The following is a 21,523-nucleotide window of genomic DNA, read 5'->3' on the forward strand; positions in this document are numbered from 1 at the left end:
TTTTTCATAATATTGTGCTCCTTTTCATCGACTCAAACACTTCTTCTACCTCACTATCAAACATGATTCCGTCAACAGTAACACCACATTAGGATTAATAGTCTTTTATTAAATTTTTTATGATTACTAATTTTTATTTAATTTAATCACTCTAATAATTACAAGTATTCATTAATTATTCTTCAAGGGGACCAAAATCGTAAATCTATGAAATTAGGGGGACAAAATGCTATAATTAAAAATCAAGGGGACCAAAATCATGCATTTGATACCAAAATTGAAATTTAGGCTATATATAATTAAGTTTGTATAATGTGTCCAAATGCACCAAAAATTTTGTTCTAATATAAAAAATAAAATTCTTATACTATTTTTTATATTAAAATAGACCAGAATTAATAAAAAAAAATTAGATGTTTTACCCTACCATTCTTAGTATACAAATAGTACTAGAATTGTTTTCATACGAATAGTTTCTGATGCATACTTTATGTATATGACAACATATTTGAGAATACATTCCAAGGATAGTAACACACATGATGATTCAAGAGACATTTTTAAGGTTCAGATTACATGTGTCATTCATAGAGTGATCAAAATCAGACGTTTCATGATATGTTGCTTCGTTAATATTTGGTTCGGATATGGATCATAATTAATTGTTACAAATAATTAATCAGCTTGATTACGAAAAATTGATGCATATTCGATAGTTAAATTATCATTTATTGTTAATTATACTTTTTTACACAATTTATTGCTAATTATTATTTTAAAAATTGTGTAAATTAATTTATTATTTTTATATAATTAGGTTTGTATAAGGAATCACAAATGTACCAAAAAATTTATTTTAATATAAAAAGTAAATTCTTATAATATTTTTTTATATTAAATATAGACTAGTGGGGCCTTACAATAATAAGCAACGTTACTTAAAGTTAAACAATTCATGTAAGCATTTCTCATTGGGGATGCTCTAAGAGGTTCGAAATCAACATGACACTTCAAGAGAAGCTTTTAAGCTTTGGTGTACACACATCACATGGAGAGAGGTTTGGATAACATCCACTAATATGTGGTTCTAAGTCATAATTTTATTTATTTTGATGATTATATTTTTGGAACTATATAGCTTCCCTAAGGTCTGGGAACCAAAGACCATAGTTATTCAAGAAGCAAGAGATAAAAAAAAAAATCTTGCATGGGATGAGCTACTGAGCATCTTGAGAGTCTATGAAGTTCACCATCAAAACAAGGAGTATTTGCAAAATAAGAATTTCATTGCCTTTAAATATGAAGAGACAAGCTTCAGAAGACAAGAAAAAAAGAGCTTGTCTAAAGCTTTAAAATTGCAAATGCAAGAATCTGATGGATCCACAGATGATGAAATGACCCTCATCATGTCTAAAAAGTGCAAACAAATGATAAAGAAGAAAGGAAAGTTCCAACACTCCTCTAGAAAAAAATATTCAAGATTAAAAAAGAAAAACCAGGATGAAAGCAATGAGGTAATCTACTTTAAGTGTAGGAAGCCTGTAACTATGAAGATCGAATGTCCCTATTTGAAATAGAGAATATACTCTGGGAATATGAAAAAAATAAGTCTGATGGTCATCTGGATGACTGGAACAATGAGAAGAGTAGCAATTCAGATGATAAGATTGAGGCAAAAAAACTTGTTCAGAAATTGGTACTTTTCTTGTGCTTCATCAGATGATGAAGAGGATAAGCCCTATGATGTTTTTCTTAAAAACTATCATATGATTTTCCTTAAGTGCAAAAAGTTTAAAGAATAATTGAATGCTTCTATTTTTTAAAACACTGATATAAGGAAATCAAATGAAGATCTGAAAAGAAGATACAAACTCTAGAAGAAAGTCTGAAGAAACTTCCACTGTTGAAAAACTAAGGGAAGAAGTAGCATGCCTTACTAAAGAATTTAGGAAATTCTTGGAAAGTCCAAAGACTCTCACTACTTTTTTGAAATTCCATCAACATCCCCATGACAAGTCTGGCCTAGGCTTTGAAAAGGGAACAACATTCTCCAAGTCAAAGTTTATCTCAGAAAAATGTGACTTTTGTGGTAAGTCTGGACACTTCGAGTTTAAATGCATCCATAAGAAGAAACAAATGTCTAAGTTTACTAATTATGCTAGACTAAAAAAGATATGGGTACTAAAATCTCAAATAGTACCTACTACAAATATCCTTAGTAGCAAAAGGCCGGCCAGAGTTTAAGCTAGTATCTGGACAATTAGTTTAACATACACTCAACAAGTAGTCATTAGCCTTCCTGATGTAAGCTCCATTGGAGCTTGTAGGCCTAGGATCTTCTTCATCAATGAATTACTTTGCTTCTTGGAAGATGAATGGCAGCGAAATGGAGAAGGAAGGGAGAGAGGAGATGCCACTTCAAGGAGAAGATGAGTCTAGAAGAAGCTCACCACCATAAGAGGCCATGAATAAGAGCTTGGAGGAAGAAGGAGATGAATGAAGGGAGAGGAAGAGAAGAGCACAAAATTTTGTGCTCTAAAAGAGCTTTGAAATCTGAAGTTTAATTTTCAAATGATCAAAGTTCCAAAAAATGCACATACATGACCTCTATTTATAGCCTAAGTGTCACACAAAATTGGAGGGAAATTTGAATTTCTATTCAAATTTCACTTGAATTTGTGGAGTCAAATTTTGGAGCCAAAATTTCACTAATTATGATTACTAAATTTTAGCTGTGGTTCAGCCCACTAATCCAAGATCAAGTTCAAGATTCTCCACTAAGTGTGCTTAGGTGTCATGAGGCATGTAAAAAATTAAGGACATGCACAAAGTGTGACTATATGATGTGGCAATGAGGTGTAGCAAGCAAATGCTCACCTTCCCCTCTAAAATTTAATTGGATTAGGCTTCTCCCAATTCAATTAAATTTATTTCTCAACACACACATCAAATATTCACTTAATGCATGTGAAATTACAAAACTACTCCTAATACTAAAACTAGTCTAGGTGCCCTAAAATACAAGGGCTGAAAAATCCTACATTTCTAGGGTACCCTACCTACATTATGGAGCCCTAAATACAAGGACCATAATGAAATCCTAATCTAATATGTACAAAGATAAGTGGGCTTATACTTAACCCATGGGTTCAAAATCTACCCTAAGGCTCATGAGAACCTTAGGGCCTTCTCTTGCATCTCTGGCCCAATCTTCTTGGAGTCTTCTATACAATGCCCTTGGGAGGTAGGATTGCATCACTTCCACAATTTCAATCAATCATGCTCAGTATGATGCATGCACCTAAAATCAACTCTCAAATGCAATGTGGTACCACTTGTTAGGAAATAGCCTAAGCATCTCCATGAGACACTCTCACTTAGGAAAACTAGGCAGCAAATGTCGATGTCATCCTATCATGCATAGGCAACTTCCCTCCCATGGTGATCAACATGAGTCTCAAGGAAGTTCAAAACCGAGTGACATGCCTCCAAGTACAAGTATTTTCCCTCATAAGAAACTACAAGTACTTACTGAGAAAGTAATACTATTTCCATGCAATATGAAGTATGAAACATGGGCACCATCAATGCACTGAGCGTGGATAATTAAAGATTCTAAGCCATCCCCCTCAAGAGATCCTTAAAACTCTTTAACCACTCTATTTCCCCCATCGAGGATATCCATCATGGTCACTACACCCCCCATGTACATACACATCATATATCCATCACAATGATATTATCAACAAAAACATCATTTCATCTCAATGTCATTATCATCCTCACATCATCTTATCTCAATATCATCATTAACATCAACATCATCCTATTTCAATGACATTCTCAACATCAACATCATCTTATCTTATTATCATCATCAATATCAACATCGTCTCACCCCAACATTATCATAAACATCAACATCATCTCATCTCTATGTTATCAACATCATCAGTAATCGCATTTCATATATATATATATATACACACACAATTTTTTATGCCTGAGATTCACACTCTCCAGGTCTTCAGACAACCCAATTCTTATACAACAACGATATCATTCACAATTTCAATCATCAATAATAATTAAACCACATCACATTAGTCAAAAACACAGTTTATCTAGAAAACTAAAATGCAATAGAAATAGACATACATCACCATAGTTGGGTTCCCTGATCCGCAACTGTGGTGTCAAAGCGGCAAACCAAAATAAACTCCTATCACGTATCGTGAGCTCTCCATCAACTCTTCTCTGTGTCACTCAGAGGTTTCTCACATTCATGTTTGTTAGTCCAAACACAAAGTTCTATACACCAAATTGAAGGCAATTTAGTATAGATTTCAAAAAGAAGGTTTATATCAACATTTGTGGTGAAATACCCCTATCAAAATAAAATGGACTAAGGGGTGTTTTTGGGTTCTACTACAAAGAGATGTCATTTTAAAATTTTGATCACGCCAATGTGATTAGGGTTCAACCGAGGTCACAAAAACAACATCAATTTTACAAAAAAATGACTTTTATAACGTCTCATTTTCAAGGGTTTTTTCAAAGGAACTATAGAAACATCATATTATGATACCCAAAACACAAGAAACACTAAGAGAAGCTCAAACTAACTAGGAAAAAGGAATAGAAGTCAAGATTACTGATGCAATCCTACTCCGCAAGGGCATTGGATAGAAAAACTCCAAGTAGATTGGGCCAGAGATGCAAGAGAAGGCCCTAAGGTTCTTATGAGCCTTAGGGTAGATTTCGGGCCCATGGGCTAAGTACGAGCCCGCTTATCTTTGTAAATATTAGATTAAGGTTTCATTATTTTTGGGCCTTGTATTTAGGGCTCCATAATGTAGGTAGGGTACCCTAGAAATATAGGATTTTTCAGCCCTTGTATTTTAGGGCACCTAGACTAGTTTTTGTATTAGGGGTAGTTTTGTAATTTCACATGCACTAAGTGGATATTTGATGTGTGTGGTTGGAAATAAATTTAATTGAATTGGTAGAAGCCCAATCCAATTAAATTTTAGAGGGGGAGGTGAGCATTTGCTTACTACACCCCATTGCCACATCATATAGTCACACTTTGTGCATGTCCTTCATGCTTTTCATGCCTCATGACACCTAAGCACACTTAGTGGAGAATCTTGGAATTGATCTTGGATTAGTGGGCTGAACCATAACTAAAATTCACTAATCATAATTAGTGAAATTTTGGCTCCAAAATTCAATTTCAAATTCAAGTGAAATTTGAATTTCCCTCCAATTTTGTGTGACACTTAGGCTATAAATAGAGGTCATGTGTGTGTGTGCATTTTTTTCAACTTTGATCATTTGAATATTAAACTTCAGATCTCAAAGCTCATTTAGAGCACAAAATTTCGTGCTCTTCTCTCCCTCTCCCTTCATTCATCTCCTTCTGAAATTCTGATACTGGGGACAGATGTCGTACAGGATGTCACGACATCACGCTTCTGAACATGCAGATTGTATGTGTCCGTATGAACAGATTTAAACAAGTAAATAACACAAGAGAATTGTTAACCCAGTTCGGTGAAACCTCACCTACATCCTAGGCCTACAAGCTCCAATGGAGCTTGCATCATGTGGTATCAAGAGCATCTTCATCTAGGTGATGTTCTTTTGCTTCCTCTATCTTTTTGTTCGGTGAATTCTCTTTAATTCCTTGTTCTTCATCTTATTCTCCATGTATATCCTCCATTGTCTTGTAGTTTGGTGCTGTTTAGAGTAGATTAAAAAAAAATAAACCGATTAAATCTTAGATCTACACTTGTTCTTGCATTTCTATGGTTCAAATTTTGTAGATCTACTCTTGAATCTTGTTTTTGTGTTGATTTTAGGTTCTATCAATTTTCATTCATAATATTCTTGTTCTGAACCTTTAGATCTAAATTTTGTTCCAAAATATTGATTAGAAAAAAAAAACACAAAAATCTAAGTGTAAATCACTTAATCCATGTTGTCTTAGAGTCATGTTTAGTCATAGTAATTGTCACATTATGTTCTAAGTTTGTGTTGAATTTTATTTTGTTGATTGAATTATAGATACATTTGTTCATGTATTCTTGTCATTCTTAGCCTATCTTTTGAATTTTGAGTCTAATTCATGCATGTTATTTAGTTCATAACATGTTCTAAATCAATTCCTAGAAGTAGTCTTGTTCTTGAACTTTTTTTTTTTTTGCTTTCTAAGTTTCCTACATGATGCCTATGATGAAGTTGAGTTGTGGTGCTGAGTTGTGGCTGGATTTGTGAATCAAAATAAGTCTTAAGCTCTCTTTAATTGTGTTATTCAAGATAATTGAGCATAAGCAAACACAAATTGTAACTATCCAAGCCTTAAGCAACATAAACACTACTCTTGATTTCTAGGCTGAAATCGCTGGTGCTGGCAGCTTGAACATACGAACTTGTATAAATTAATGGGAATTGGTAACTACGTTTTTTGAGCTGAAACTTTTACTGAATTTTCTAGACATCTGGACCAAAATTATAAAAAAAGAATCAAGCGATTTGGATTAAAGAAAAAAATAATAAAAATCTCACAAGTTGGCAGAAAAATCAGTGTCCAGGAAAAAAAAGAAAAGTGAAAGGAAAGTGTGCTTGTTGTTTTGGCTCAAAATTTGTTCTATAATTGGTGCATATTTTATACCAATCCTAGTTCTGAAATTTCAATTGAACATTATTGTGAAAACAAGTGCCAAAACTAGAGGTTTCTTGAGTCTTTTTTTTTTAGAGTTTTTCTACTCTACTCTAGAGCCATTCTAGGTTTCTCTTTGAGTCCTAGCTTGCTTTTTGTGCTTTTCATTGCTTTAATTGTTGAATAATCCTTGGAAATTTGTCTTGTTAAAACTCTATTGGTTTAGCTTTCATTTCATTTTTTTTTTGTCTTTGGTTATTGCTTGTCTCTTTGTTTCCTTGCTTGTGAGTTGCCATATAGGGAATTGGAAAGGAGGATTGGTGCCATATCTTGAAGAATTTGAGTCAAGAAGCAAGGGGCCAACCACCTTAAGAGCTATTGGACTAAGAAGCACTCCAAATTGAGTGAAACACTAAAGAGAGAATAGCCACCACAATTGAGGACTTTTTTCTTTGTAATTTTGTAATTGGCAATTTGCTTTGCTTTCAAATTTTGTAACAAAAAGGCCTTTCATTGGAAGTAAGTTGGGAGCCTCCGCTAGGTCACCCTACTTCCATTTGTGTGTAATAATTTTAGGCAATTTCCCCTTAGGATAGTGAGTGTTTTGTTGGGAACCTTAAATGAGGTCATCCAAACACTCCTAGGATCCGCCTAGTTTGCATTTCTTGCACTTTAATTTCTTGCTTATTTTCATAGCTTATTTCCTTTACCCTCCATTGTCAAACTGCCTAGATAGCTTGCCTTTTACCAATTAGTTTTTACCTTATCTTTCACCCCTCTTTTAGTGTTATTTTGGCTAGTTTCAACCATAGTTTCTTTTACCTTTTGTTTTCAAACCCCCAACAAGAAAGAACCATAACTTAGGAACCAACATGAGTCTTCATTCTTCATCTAGTGTTAATGGTGAGGGTTCTACTCCTAAGGACCCCTTGTATAAGATATTAGATGAGTTGAGATCCCTTAAGTTGTGGAAAGAAAAACAAGAGAGAAAAGAAAAAGGTAAAAAAAGAGTGGAAGAAATAAGTCAAGATGAAAGAAAGAAAATAAGAGAGGAAGAAAGAAGAAAAATAATGAAAGAAATGAAAAGAGAAAAACATGTCTCCTATAGTAGTCATAACTCTTGCAAGAGCCTAAGTGAAGAACTTCGTGACTATTATGAAGGAAGGCATAGGTCACATCTTAGACCTCACTCCCATAGGATAGAAAATGAAAGAAAGCCTCAAGAGGTTAACATTAAACTCCCATACTTCCATGGGAAGGACAATGTAGAGGCTAATTTAGATTGGGAAATAAGGGTAGAGCAACAACTTAAAAGGAAGTCTACTTCAAAATCTTATGGCTCTCACTCTTATCCAAAGAAAGACCAAGGTCAAGGAATCTTAGGGGTGAGACCTTCTAAGCCCAAAGATGATAAGGGGAAGACAATAGAAAAGCAACCCCTTAAGGCTAGTATGCAAGAGAAGACTAGCTCCATGAAGTGCTTTAAATGTCTTGGAAGAGGACACATTACTTCTCAATGCCCCACCAAGAAAACCATGATTATGAGGGGCCAAGACATTTATAGTAGCCAAGATGAGGCTACTACTTCACCTTCCTCTAGTAAAAGTGAAGAAGCAAAAGGGGAAGAATCTAGTGAAGAGATCTACCCCCAAGAAGAAGGACAACCTTTAATGGTTAAGGAGGAGTGTAAGGAGGTAAGTGTCTCCTCCAAGAGGTTAGCTAAGAAGGAAAGACATTTTGAAATAAAGACAAATATTAAAGAAATTTCTCTTCTTAGACAACCTCCACATTTTCTCCTTTGTAAAAAGACACTTGTTAGCATTGCCACATCTCTTAGGCTTGAGTTTATTCCTCAAGTAAAGGAGTTGTTGGATGAGGGTTTGGTTCGCAAGAGATTAAATCCTTGTGCTTTGTTGGTGCCCAAAATAGGTATTATTAGGCACCAAATCCCTAAAATAGGTGGTGTGATGAATGCTTTGGGTGGTGCAACACTCGTTTGTAAAATTACTCATGCACCCAACATCTTCATGATTTGTGTACATAGGGACTCATTAGGTAGGTTTGTTCTTATTTTTAGTTTCAATACAAACTTAGGCACTCATATGGGACACCTTAGGTTTGTCATACTTTTTGGTAGGAATAATCAACATGAAAATACAGAAAAAGGTATGTTCTATTGCTTTACTTTTCTTAATTTTTTAAATTGTGATCCAAGGGTTCCCATGAACCCTAAGAGAATAAAGGTCATTCCTGAGTGGCCCGCTCCACCAAGTGTAAGAAAAATTTGGGGCTTCCAAGACTTAACAAACTTTTACAAAAGGTTTGCCCCATATTTTTCTATACTTGTAGCACCACTCATTGAGTTGGTGAGGAACCATGTTCCTTCATGGGAAGATGCCCCGGAAATGAGTTTTCAGACCTTACCTTACTTCAACATACTAAACACCACTAATACATATGTTTTTGTTCTTTTTACAGGTGTTAAGGGAAGGAGCCCAGAGTATCAAGAACCTCAGGATTTGAGGTCAAATCCTTTTCAAGGGGGAGGGAATGATGCAATCCTACTCCGCAAGGGCATTGGATAGAAAAACTCCAAGTAGATTGGGCCAGAGATGCAAGAGAAGGCCCTAGGGTTCTTATGAGCCTTAGGGTAAATTTCGGGCCCATGGGCTAAGTACGAGCCCGCTTATCTTTGTAAATATTAGATTAAGGTTTCATTATTTTTGGGCCTTGTATTTAGGGCTCCATAATGTAGGTAGGGTACCCTAGAAATATAGGATTTTTCAGCCCTTGTATTTTAGGGCACCTAGACTAGTTTTTGTATTAGGGGTAGTTTTGTAATTTCACATGCACTAAGTGGATATTTGATGTGTGTGGTTGGAAATAAATTTAATTGAATTGGTAGAAGCCCAATCCAATTAAATTTTAGAGGGGGAGGTGAGCATTTGCTTACTACACCCCATTGCCACATCATATAGTCACACTTTGTGCATGTCCTTCATGCTTTTCATGCCTCATGACACCTAAGCACACTTAGTGGAGAATCTTGGAATTGATCTTGGATTAGTGGGCTGAACCATAACTAAAATTCACTAATCATAATTAGTGAAATTTTGGCTCCAAAGTTTGGCTCCACAAATTCAATTTCAAATTCAAGTGAAATTTGAATTTCCCTCCAATTTTGTGTGACACTTAGGCTATAAATAGAGGTCATGTGTGTGCATTTTTTTCAACTTTGATCATTTGAATATTAAACTTCAGATTTCAAAGCTCATTTAGAGCACAAAATTTCGTGCTCTTCTCTCCCTCTCCCTTCATTCATCTTCTTCTTCCTCCAAGCTCTTATCCATGGCCTCCTATGGTGGTGAGCTTCTTCTAGACTCATCTTCTTCTTGAAGTGGCGTCTCCTCTCTCTCTCTTCCTTTCTCCATTCCGCTGCCATTCATCTTCCAAGAAGCAAAGGAATCCATTGATGAAGAAGATCCTAGGCCTACAAGCTCCAATGGAGCTTGCATCAATTACCTCAGAGAAATTATGAAATAAAGGATTGGGAGCTTGTTCTCCACTGAATCCTTGAGGTGGATTCTGAGGATTTCATTTTGATTAAAGTATTCCTCTCCGTGCAGTGGTCTGGCAGCAAGCAATGGCAGTTCGTAGTGGCCACCAGTGGTCGTGGTTGGTGAAGGAGAAGTTTCTAGGGTTGTTTGAATGGAGTTTTGAGAGAGAGAGACGTGAAATCTTGTTTTTCACACTAAAAAACATTTATAATTTGGAGATCTCACTTAGCAAGATGGTCTTGCTAAGCAGAAATCCACTTTTAGCCTTGAGCATGACATTTTTCGCGTTGAGCACAATTCCTCTCAAGTTGGAATTTGAGCTGAGCGCAATTCCACTAGGGTTGGAAATGCACTTAACGTGCTTGTCTCGCTAAGCAAGATGTCCAAAAGTGTTATTTTGAAAATACCAATAGTCAAAGCATGAAGACATGGGCTACTAACCTACTGTCTAAATTTGAAGGTGATCCAACAATTAACAAGTCCAGGATCGTGATTTTACCGGAACAGGTTTGGATAAAACTTGAAATCTCACAATTTCAACATAAGTCAATAAAATTCTACATAACCCAACATCCACACCAAGAAATTAGACATAGTTAATTCACACAACACTTCAACTCATCCAAATCAATCAAATAACACAGGAAATACATTAAATATCGATTTACAATGAGTGAAAATTCAAAGGATTACATGTTTAGCATAAGTCAATTTTGTGATAGTAGTTATATTGGTCTTCTTTGGAAAGGGTGTCAATCTTATATATCATCTGTGTTATAGCATTGTGCAGAAAATTAATGATGATGTGCAAAAGGGAGGTCAACTTCACTAGTTGCATACTTAGAGGAAAGCTAACCAAGTAGCAAATAAGTTGGCTAATTTTGACCTGTTTCTTGATGTTATATTAATATTAGGATTTTTACTTCAGCAAGATTTAGAGCTTCTTTGGGTATTTTTGCCCTTTTATCCACCAAAAAAAATTGTTACCATCACTTTCTTATGCACCTTGGCACCTGCAATACAACAAGCTATATGCCATTCAGGTTGCAACACAATTATGTTTTGACCGCAAGTTTTATTCGAAACAAATTGTAAATCTTTTTTGATTTTTCTTATAAAAAAAATAGTAACTTTCCTGGTAGAGGTAAGTCTTTAATATCTTTGTACTATCTCATTTTGTCTTTCTCTTTGTATATGATGTTATGCTTTAACTGAAAGCTAGCTATAGTCTGTGTACTATCTTTCTTCTTCCTCTCTCTATTGTATGATTATTCTGTTAGTTAAAATTCATCTTTTACTTAGTCATTCAAATTAATTCCATGATATAGTGATTATGGTGAAAAGTTCAAATTCTTGAAATCTTTTGAATTGGTGAAAATTAAGCAAATACCTATTATTTCTCATATCTAATTGTTTTTTATTATTTTGGCCATTGTTGATAACTTGAGGATATCGTTAAAAAAGGATTGGGACACATACATACAATTATGCAAAAGTTCAAATGGAAGTCAAAAGAGAGTGACTAACTAAGGGACGAAAATCTTGATACCAATTTTAATTTCTGTGTCATATTAATAATTGTTTTTATTAAATTTGAGGCCTAAATTTTATTAACACTAATCATTCCATTTTCTTGTTTGTTTTTCAAGGATCAAAATTCACACAAATGTTGCAGGTTATCTTTACCATTTATGTATGTAATTTTTTTGTGAATCATTTGTATATGTAATCTAGTACATCGACATATGTTTCTTTTAAAAATTTAGAATTTCTATAAATGCTTTTAGCTTTGTAATTAAAACTTATGACTTGTAACTTCACTACTACAAAAATAGTTTTTAACATTGGTTTTGACGAAAACTGATGTTACAAAATGTATGATGGTATTTTTGTAAATAAATGTCATTGTTAGCATTGGTTTTAGAAAAATTGATGTTAACAAGATGATTTTAACATCAGTTTTTAAAATACCAATGTTGTAAATACTTACTTAACATCAGTTTTTAAAAACTGATGTTGTGCGTGCTTAGGCAACATTAGTTTTTAAAAAAATCGATGTTGATGTTATAAAAAGGACCCCATTTTTCTCCATGTGCATGCTTAGGCCCTATCACGAAGAATGGAGATTGATTGGCGGTTTCCACCATAATGTATGGATGGGACCCCTATTTTGTGATGATGTTAAGTCTGGATGATTCTTAGACCTGGTTCAACATTCGACGTCATTTTGTACCTATGCAGTCGGGCCCCACGACAACAATAAAGTGAACACTCAGTGAGGAGTGTGTTAAGAAGCAAGTCCTTAGAGTGTGGCGCTGAATTTATGGTCGTGTTTTCCATAGTGTCGACTTGGCCTTCCCGACATATGCGAGGAATAGCTAACTGATGAGAGCCCACAATTATACCATGGTGAGGATGTACTCCCAGGAGTCATCCAAACTAAAATGTTGTAAGAACACTGAGTTTTGGGAGTTCCAGTGGCAGCTGGTTGGTGTGCTTTTTTATGTTGAGAAAGTAAGATGTCGCCCCTTAAGATGCATGTCAAATCTGGTAGATAACCATAACACAATGGTTGTTAGTCTTGTATGTTTTAACTTGTGTTAGGGCTTTCTATGTTTTGGCTGACGAAGTGGAAAAAGTCACCCTTAAGTTTTTATTTTAGGATCATATAACCGGCAGAAAGTCAATCCCTCCATCTCAAGGATGAGTGCACTTGTAGGCGGCAGATACCTGACGTGACCAGAGGCATGGATCACTTCCTTGTGTATCTCGGTTATGTGCGGATGCATGCTAACTTAGGCTTGGGTGTAGTTTCCACACTGGGTTGGTTGTATGTTCATTCATCAGTTTCCATTATATGTGTTTTGGCTCAGTCATGCATTTTTTACTTATATTTTGATAGTTTAAAATTATTTCATTTCTCTTTCCTTTAATATAAAATGTGTGTATGCAAGGTTGTCAGACTCATGATTTTACGTAAACTCATGGAGGTCCCGTAAACTCGACTCATAGAATCGAATCATAAACTCGTAAAAGTTTATTCAATTAAAAATATATATCAATATTCCTATATATAAAATCATTCAACCCTAAAATAAATCAAAATAAAAAACTTTAACAATAATTCAATGGACTAACATAGTCCACAGTCCACACCTAATCAACATAAATTCATAAATACAAAATATAAGTTCTTAAAATAAAATGTCTTAAAAAACATAGAAATAGTTCAAATGTCCATCAATCCTGTAATAAAACCATCTCCAATATCACCACTACCACCATTATCTTTATCTCCATCATCTTCAAGCTCTTCCTCGATTGAGAAGTGATCTTCAATATTGTCATTCAAAACCAAATTGTCAATATCAAATGCATTCAAAGTTGGTTCACTTAAACTTCCTCCAACAAGTCAATATTGCTTCCACTACCACTTTCACCTAGAGGTTGCTCAAGTAGGACATTGTATTCAATTTCATCAAAAATATCATATCCCTCTTTTGTAATCCACTCATCATCAGATTCCATATCTTCAAATGGAAGAGCAATAATTTTTCTTATTTGTCTACTTTTCAGCTTCAAGTTGTACGTGACATGAATTAACTCATTCGTCTTTCTTTGATGCAAGTGGTTTGTCCTCTTTGCATGAACCTATAAATAACATAACAAATCGAAGTTCATAACTTAACTAAAGTCTAGAGTCTATACTAACCAAAAAAAATATATTAAAAAACACAAATAAAGTCAGGAAGTTCAATTACCATTTCAAATGTGCTCCAATTAAGCTCACATCCAGAAGAGCTAGAAGTTAAGCTTGAAACATGAATAGCAAACCATTTTAATTCTGGACATCCATCCCCAAACATTTCCCACCATTCTACAGGTGGCATAGTCTTCCTAGAGTTTATTGCATTTTCCATAGAAAAAAAGACCTTTAGCAAAATGACATTCAAGAAGCTCCCCGTTAATTTTGTTCCTTACCCCAACGTCCTTTACCAATCTCATCATACATATAAAAAATCCTTATTTATCTTTTTTTGAAATCATCTTCAAAATGCAATTAAGAATTAAGATAATATGCAGCTGCATGCAAAGGCCTATAAAGTTGGTTCTCCCCCTTCTTATCAATAATTTCTCAAACAGGTTTATAACTACACAGATAAATAAAGTAAATTATATTTAGAATTAGACATAGATAAATAAAGTAAAATATATTTTAAAATTTAAATGATATAATTTAAAAAAGCTTACTTTTTCTTCACAATATTGAAGTTTCTTTAATCCTTTCCTTTGCGCGATCCATCTCAACATATATGAAACCCATGCGGGTTATTGATCAGAATCCACCAATCGAAGGACTACCATAAGAAGGGCAACAACTTTGAGGCATATGAATACATTCTTTTGAAGTTCCATACTAAATTTTCTACTTTTCTCCCCTCTTGTCCAAACTTAATTTTTTTCCACTCTTCAGAACTGAACAACCTCATCAAAGATGCTTTCATTTCATGGAGACAAGCGAAAGTCAAGTAAGCAGTTGCAAATCTAGTCATACCAAGTCTAACCAAGTCCCTCCCATTTGTGTACTTCTTGAGCATGCTGATGAGCTTTGCTCTACAATATATATGTGGTTATCTTTATTCCTTTTTTATAGTAACTTCATGAACCTTCAAATGTTTCTCCAAGTCCTCAAGTATCAGATCAATGCAATGGGCAACACATGGAGTACAATACAAATTTTTCCTAGTGTGCATCAACAATTCTCTTGTTGCTTTGAAATTTTCAGCATTATCAGTAATCACCTAAACTACATTCTCTTCTCCAACAAATGTGACAATGTCATCAAACATCTTAAAAACTTTTTCAGTTTTTTTTAAATGTCAGAAGTATCTAAGGAATATAGGAATATTGTCCCTTTTGGATTGTTCACCAAAAAGTTACAAATTGAATTCCTTTTTTATTCGTCCATCCATTAGACATTATTGAGCAACCGGTTTTCTTCCACTCATCCCTAAACTCTAGCTGACTGTCATCAGTTTTTTGCACTACATGTTTTCAAGAGCTTTTCTCTAATATCATGATAAGATGAAGGTTTATAGTTAGGTTCATATTTCTTGATCATCTTACACATCTTTAAAAATCCAGGATTTATAATAGCATTGAATGGAATGACACTTGTGTAAAAAAATTCAGCAACTAGAGCATCAACTAGAGGTTTATCTTTTATTTTATCAATTGATTCAAAGTTGCTTGAACAATGACACTCCCACTACTTCCACTACTTTCTTTTCCTTTTGAACCAAAACCCCTTTGTCCCTGCAAGTTGGTTGCATGCACCCCCTTAGCACTTTGTTGATCTTCATCAATATTATTCAATCTCATTTTCTTTTCTTTTGTTGCTTTAGATTCAGCAACAATTTTCATCATTAGCAATTTAATCTCATTTGTCACCATAGCACAAGGCTCAGAATCTTCTCTAGTCCAGACAAGATGATGCTTGAATCAGAAAACTCCACCACTCACAGTCTTTGAACAATACTTGCATTTGACTCTCTTACCATTGCCATCAACATCAATCCCATGTTTGCACCCAATATCAGTCCTATTCCCAGGGGTATTTTTCTTTTACTTCTAGCAACCGAAGACGAGCCACCCACAATCGTATCTCCACCAATTGAATTGTATCCACTTCCACTCATTATAACAAACTAATAACAAAGAACAAAAAGTATAAAAATGGAGAATGATACAAAATAATAAAACATATATGAATAGTGTTCAATTATCTATATTGGTGTCAACAAAATATAAAGCATTGACCTTCGTTTACACTCATTCTAGACTCCCAATACTAATAAAATCAAATAAGAAAGTAAACTGAGAAATATATAAACCACTCCTAATAGATCATCTAAGATACTCTTAATATAATCATCATATTATGAGATGTTTCTTATATATTCTAAGATTTCTCCACTGGCAAACATTTACTAAGCTTTAAACTTGTGAAAATTAGGTGACTCATGGGACTGGAGCTAGAGCCAAACTGCATCTAGGACAAAAGCAAGGCCAAGTAGGGGATTGGGTGCTAGATTTCATTCAAGATAAACAATTGTCATACTGTATTTTGGACAAAAAAAGCAAGACAACATTGAAAACCAATGATAATACCAAAAAGGTAGCAAAACTGAAAAATTAAAAAGAACCTAAAATTTGAATAATGAACATACACCAACAACATTGAACCCAGACCAATGAAGCCGAGTGTCATCAGATTGGCCACATCATGGTAAGCAAACAAGTCAGACTATAAATTTAACAAGAACCTAAAAATTTAACAATGAAAGAGAACTTCACAGTGTGGAAATTAGATTCACATTTTATTTGTAATTAAAAGCTTCATATTGTATTCACGAAATCATAGTATTCTTCATTCACAGGATTCTTGAGAACTACAAATTCATAGTATTCTTCAATCAAGAGTCAGACTCAAACCTACCAATAGAAGAGGAAAAGAAGAAAACCTATCGCGGAAGCCGGGATGGAGTGATGGAACAATCGCACCGTCACATAGTCATGGGAGCCAAGATGGAGTGAGGGAATAGTCGCATCATCACACCATCAAACAGTCACACCTTCACACAAAACACAAAGTGAGGTGGAAGAAAGAAAATTGCAGGAAGAAAGAAGAATTGTGGCACAGACTGGTGAAGTGAGGAGAACAAAAGAAAAATGAAACGACTTCATTTCATTTTTTCCCAAATCCACAAACTCGACACAAACTCACGAGTGTACACTAACTCACTCAAGTCTGGGCAAACTTGACTAAGTCCACTCAAATTTCAATTCTGCTCCCATTTTAACTCGTTGGGGCTCTATGGAATCATAGAATCGTATGATTCTATGATTTAAAACACAATTTTAATAACCATGGGTGTATCATTATATTTGAAAAGGACATTTTTCACTTTTTAAAGTATATCGAAAGATTCATTTGTTTTTATCAAGCAATTTATCTTTTGTCACAACTTACATGTAATAAAGAAATAAAAAGAAAAAGAAAAATATTTACTCATGTTTGCCCATAGTAAAATGCTTCCTTGACTATATTAATAAACACTATTATCTAATCAAATTTAAAAATGAAGGAAAACTTCATGATTATTCATAATAGATTTTAGGGTGTCACAACTCTAACGAGAAATGAGAGGTACAATTGTTGAGGAAGTCCTTGATAGGAGGCAATTGTTGACTCAACAATGAAAATCAGTCTTCACCAACCAAATAATGATTTAGGAGAATTAAATGCAGGTCCAAAACCTACAAATAATGAGGCAATCATTACAGAGGCATTGAAAAGTGACAACCTATTAAGAGTCAGACAATTTTGTTCTCTCAACCCACCAACCAAGTACTCATTGCTACTGATTTCAATCCTGATAATATAATGGCTCCAAAAATAATGACTATATGGAAACATATTTAATTGATGGATACAAGAGAAGGAAAATATTTATTGCAGGGGATTCAACCACCATATCCACCATGTATATGATGAGCTAACCACCATCAATGCTTTTGAAGAAAAATTCTAAATTTAAATGTTGATCATTTTTTAATGGCAGGTTCTAGCAACCAGACCTGCCAAGAAAAATGAGTGATCAAACGAGGACAAAAAAGATTAGGAGAAGATGATCATTTTTAGCTAACTAGGTGCCACACTAATTGCATCCCCTCAAAGTGTGTTGGAAAGAAAGCTACCATGGTTGAGCAGCAAGAGTCTTGATACAGTCGGTTAATGATCATAAGTCATCCAAGAGTAAATCTTACAAATGATTTTCCTAAACCCAACATTTGAAGCTACCCATAAACCATTATAGATTTCCAAGAACCCAACATGCATGTTAGTAGTGAAACCACAATTTCAAGAGAAACCTAACAGCCAATGCCCACATAAGTCACAGATGTGACCTAAAACTTGATGGTCTAGGGTTACCTATACCTACAGTTACCATCCACATTTAGCTTAACAACATGATCCTTAGGAGTCTGTTTGGATGAAACAATTTAAAAGTCTAAAAAAATTTTAAATGCTTCAATTGAAATTCTTTCATTTTCCAAATTATGCGTTTGGATAAATAAATTAATTCTTTTTTCATTTTCAAAATTTTGTGTTTGGATAAGGAAATTAAATTTCTTCATTTTCAAAATTTCTTATTTTCATAAAATAGTCAAATCCATTCTTTTTAAAATTTTATATTTGAATAAAATAATTATTTTTTCATTAATAAATTCTATGTACTATTTGTCGAGTGTGGTATTCCAATAAATACGTACTATTTTAATATCTTTCAATTAAAAATATATTAATTTAACAATTTAAATCATTATTCCATTTGCAGTCCACTACAAATCTCTATATCAAATGTACCTCTAATTTGGCATCAAGGCATAAAAGACGAGATGTAATTCTCCTTCTCATCCAATGGCAGAGCTTTTATAATCGCAAACATAATGAGATTTTCTCTCAACCAATCTATTGCTTTATGTCAAAGTGCACCATTAAAATTTGGTATATTATCTAGCTCATTCACCACTACAATGACTTGACTACTTCTTTCATTGAGGAAATCATCCCTTCTTTCTCTCCACTCTTACTTGGGCAAATGTTTTCCCTTGAGGCAGAACTTGATCCCTCTAAATCAATACTCACACGGGGAATTGCTTCCTCTTCATTTGCCTCTTTGCTTATGATATCATCTACATCTAATGCATTTTATTCTCTAAGTTCAGTAGCTCTATCCTTTGCACATAGGTCTAGAATATCATCCCAATTAGGAATGACTTTGAATCGAAATCATTTGACCTCTTCATGTGAGTTGAAAAAAAAAAGAAACTTGTTAATAACAACACAAATAATAACTACAGTTGAATAATAAATAAAATTAAAAAGATGATTAACTACCTTAACATATTCATTCCATGCAATTTCATTTTCAATGGTAATCATGTACTTTGTGTTATCCCAATCAAATCCGCTTTGACTAAGAATATTACTGACAATTTCATACCATGTTCTCCAAAGCTTAAAACAGTTCTTAACATTATTTGCCATGAGGTGAACTCCAAAACGTTTGGACAAAATTTAAGATGCAGTACTGTCATACCCTAATTTCGTTCGGGGACGATTGTTTGTCAACATGTGGATTTTTGCCAGCTGAGTTAAGCTGCTTAACACCAATTGCCGCGCAATCCATAGGATTTTGTGACATTTTGAAAGGAAATAAGCAAAATTCTCAAAATGGGGGCAAAATGGTCAATTTAGGGGCATTCTTTAGCCCCTGGGCTCATTAGGAAACTTAGAGGAGAAGCAACCAGCTCGCCTGGGCTAGCTGTGTTGCAACCTCCTCCCCCATTTTCCCTATAAATAGGTGTGTGTGGGGGGGGGGGGGGGGTTGAGGGGAAAGGGTTCAACACCATTTATAAGCATATTTCACTAAAATTAGTGAGAAGAAGGAGAAAGAAGAAGAAAAATCAAGGTCGAGGCGCTTCCGTAACGCTTATGTGATCAATTCCATGAATGTTCTTCATCGTTTTTCATCTATTCTTCATTGTTCTTTGATCTTTGACCGGTTAGTTTTCTATTTTGAAGCTTTGAATTCATTCTATGCGCCCTTAGGGGTCCATTCTTGCTTTGCATGTCTTCCTCTTCATTCATCTACTACTGGTAATCTTTCTTTTTTGTTTTAAGCAAGTTTCAACCGACCGTTTAAGTTGTAATCTCACTTAATCAATGTTTAAATGAATTTCAACCGATTGTTTGTGTTGTAATCTCGTTTAATCACCTTTAAAATAAAATTCAACCAATCGTTTGTGCTGTAACCTCGGTTAATCATCAAAATAAGTTTCAACCGGCCATTTACTTCAAATGTTCTCTTTTAATGGGTTGAAAAATAATCAAGTGAAACCAAAGTTAAAATCAACTCATAAACAAGCTTTTGTCCATAGGAAAATCACTTGACTCCGTTCAAAGGTTCAACGCCTTGAACGGTCTTTTTTACTTTTAAACGGTTAAAATGAATCTTTAGAAGTATGAAATCAATCCTACGCGTAATTTTATTTCTTTAAAGAACTACATAGGTTTGAGTTCCTCATCGCAATTGAGGATACGTAGGAGTGAGAGCCCTGCTCTTGTCGACCCTAAAAAGATAAAAAAAGCATAAAAAGGGAAAATAAACTAAAAATTGAAGTTATGATTTTGCACATTTGATTAAAGGTTGTCGTCCCTTGTGATGGACGTGTAGGATGCTAATACCTTCGCCGTGCATAAACAACTCCCAAACCCTTATTCTTAATGTTCGTAGACCGTTTTTGTTTTTTCTAACATTTTCCTCGAATAAACGTTGGTGGCGACTTCGTGCGTTTTCCTTCCTTGAAAGATGCACCCTTGAGCCTCGCGTCGCTCTCCCGCCGAAGGGTAGGTTGCGACAATTGGCGACTCCACTAGGGACTATTTTTAGAAAGTTAGGCCATTTTAATCTGTGTGCATTTTTCATCATGACTCGCTCTTTTATTTGTTTCCCTTTATTTCTGTTATGTTCTTGTATGCATAAGTCTTTGATGTTTTTTAGTGTAATGGTTTATTTAATGTATGCACTTGATAAATGTATATTCATTTGATGCATACACACAACACCTACACTTTTACACACACTGTGAATTGGTAAGGGCCCTACACCCGGGTCCATGGGAACATAGGAAGTGGAGGTGAATCTATGATCATGCTATGTCTCCGACTTGCTTGATGATAGTGAAACCTCATCTAGAGTTTTTCTCTTTGATGATACGTTGTCGCTGGTAGTCACTACCGCCACAATGTTTGATATCAAAGGGGATGATATCTCTAGAAACCTTTGGAAGCTAGATGAAACCACCTTGAGAATTATCACTAAATAGCGAGCTTTTAGTTCCTCCCATTAGATTCCTGAAATAGAGGCACGGAGCAAACACACTACGTGTTGTTTTCCTTGATATTGTGATACATATTGCAATGTCATGTTTGTGTGCATCTCTACTGTCTTTTATTTGATGGTGTTACCATGCTTGTTCGTCTAGAACGTTTTTATTTTGTGCTATCAACCGCGTGCTCTCATGCATGTATATCTATACTACATCATCACTCATGCGTTGAATTTGTCTAGTCATTTTGTCACAAGAAGTTGGAAGGTCCGCGTCACCTTTTTAAATGAATACATGGGGCACTGTGGTGATGACTGCAAATGAATCATGATGCCCGAATGTT

Source organism: Glycine max, chromosome 6 (genome assembly GCF_000004515.6).
Source record: "Glycine max cultivar Williams 82 chromosome 6, Glycine_max_v4.0, whole genome shotgun sequence".
Taxonomy (NCBI): domain Eukaryota; kingdom Viridiplantae; phylum Streptophyta; class Magnoliopsida; order Fabales; family Fabaceae; genus Glycine; species Glycine max.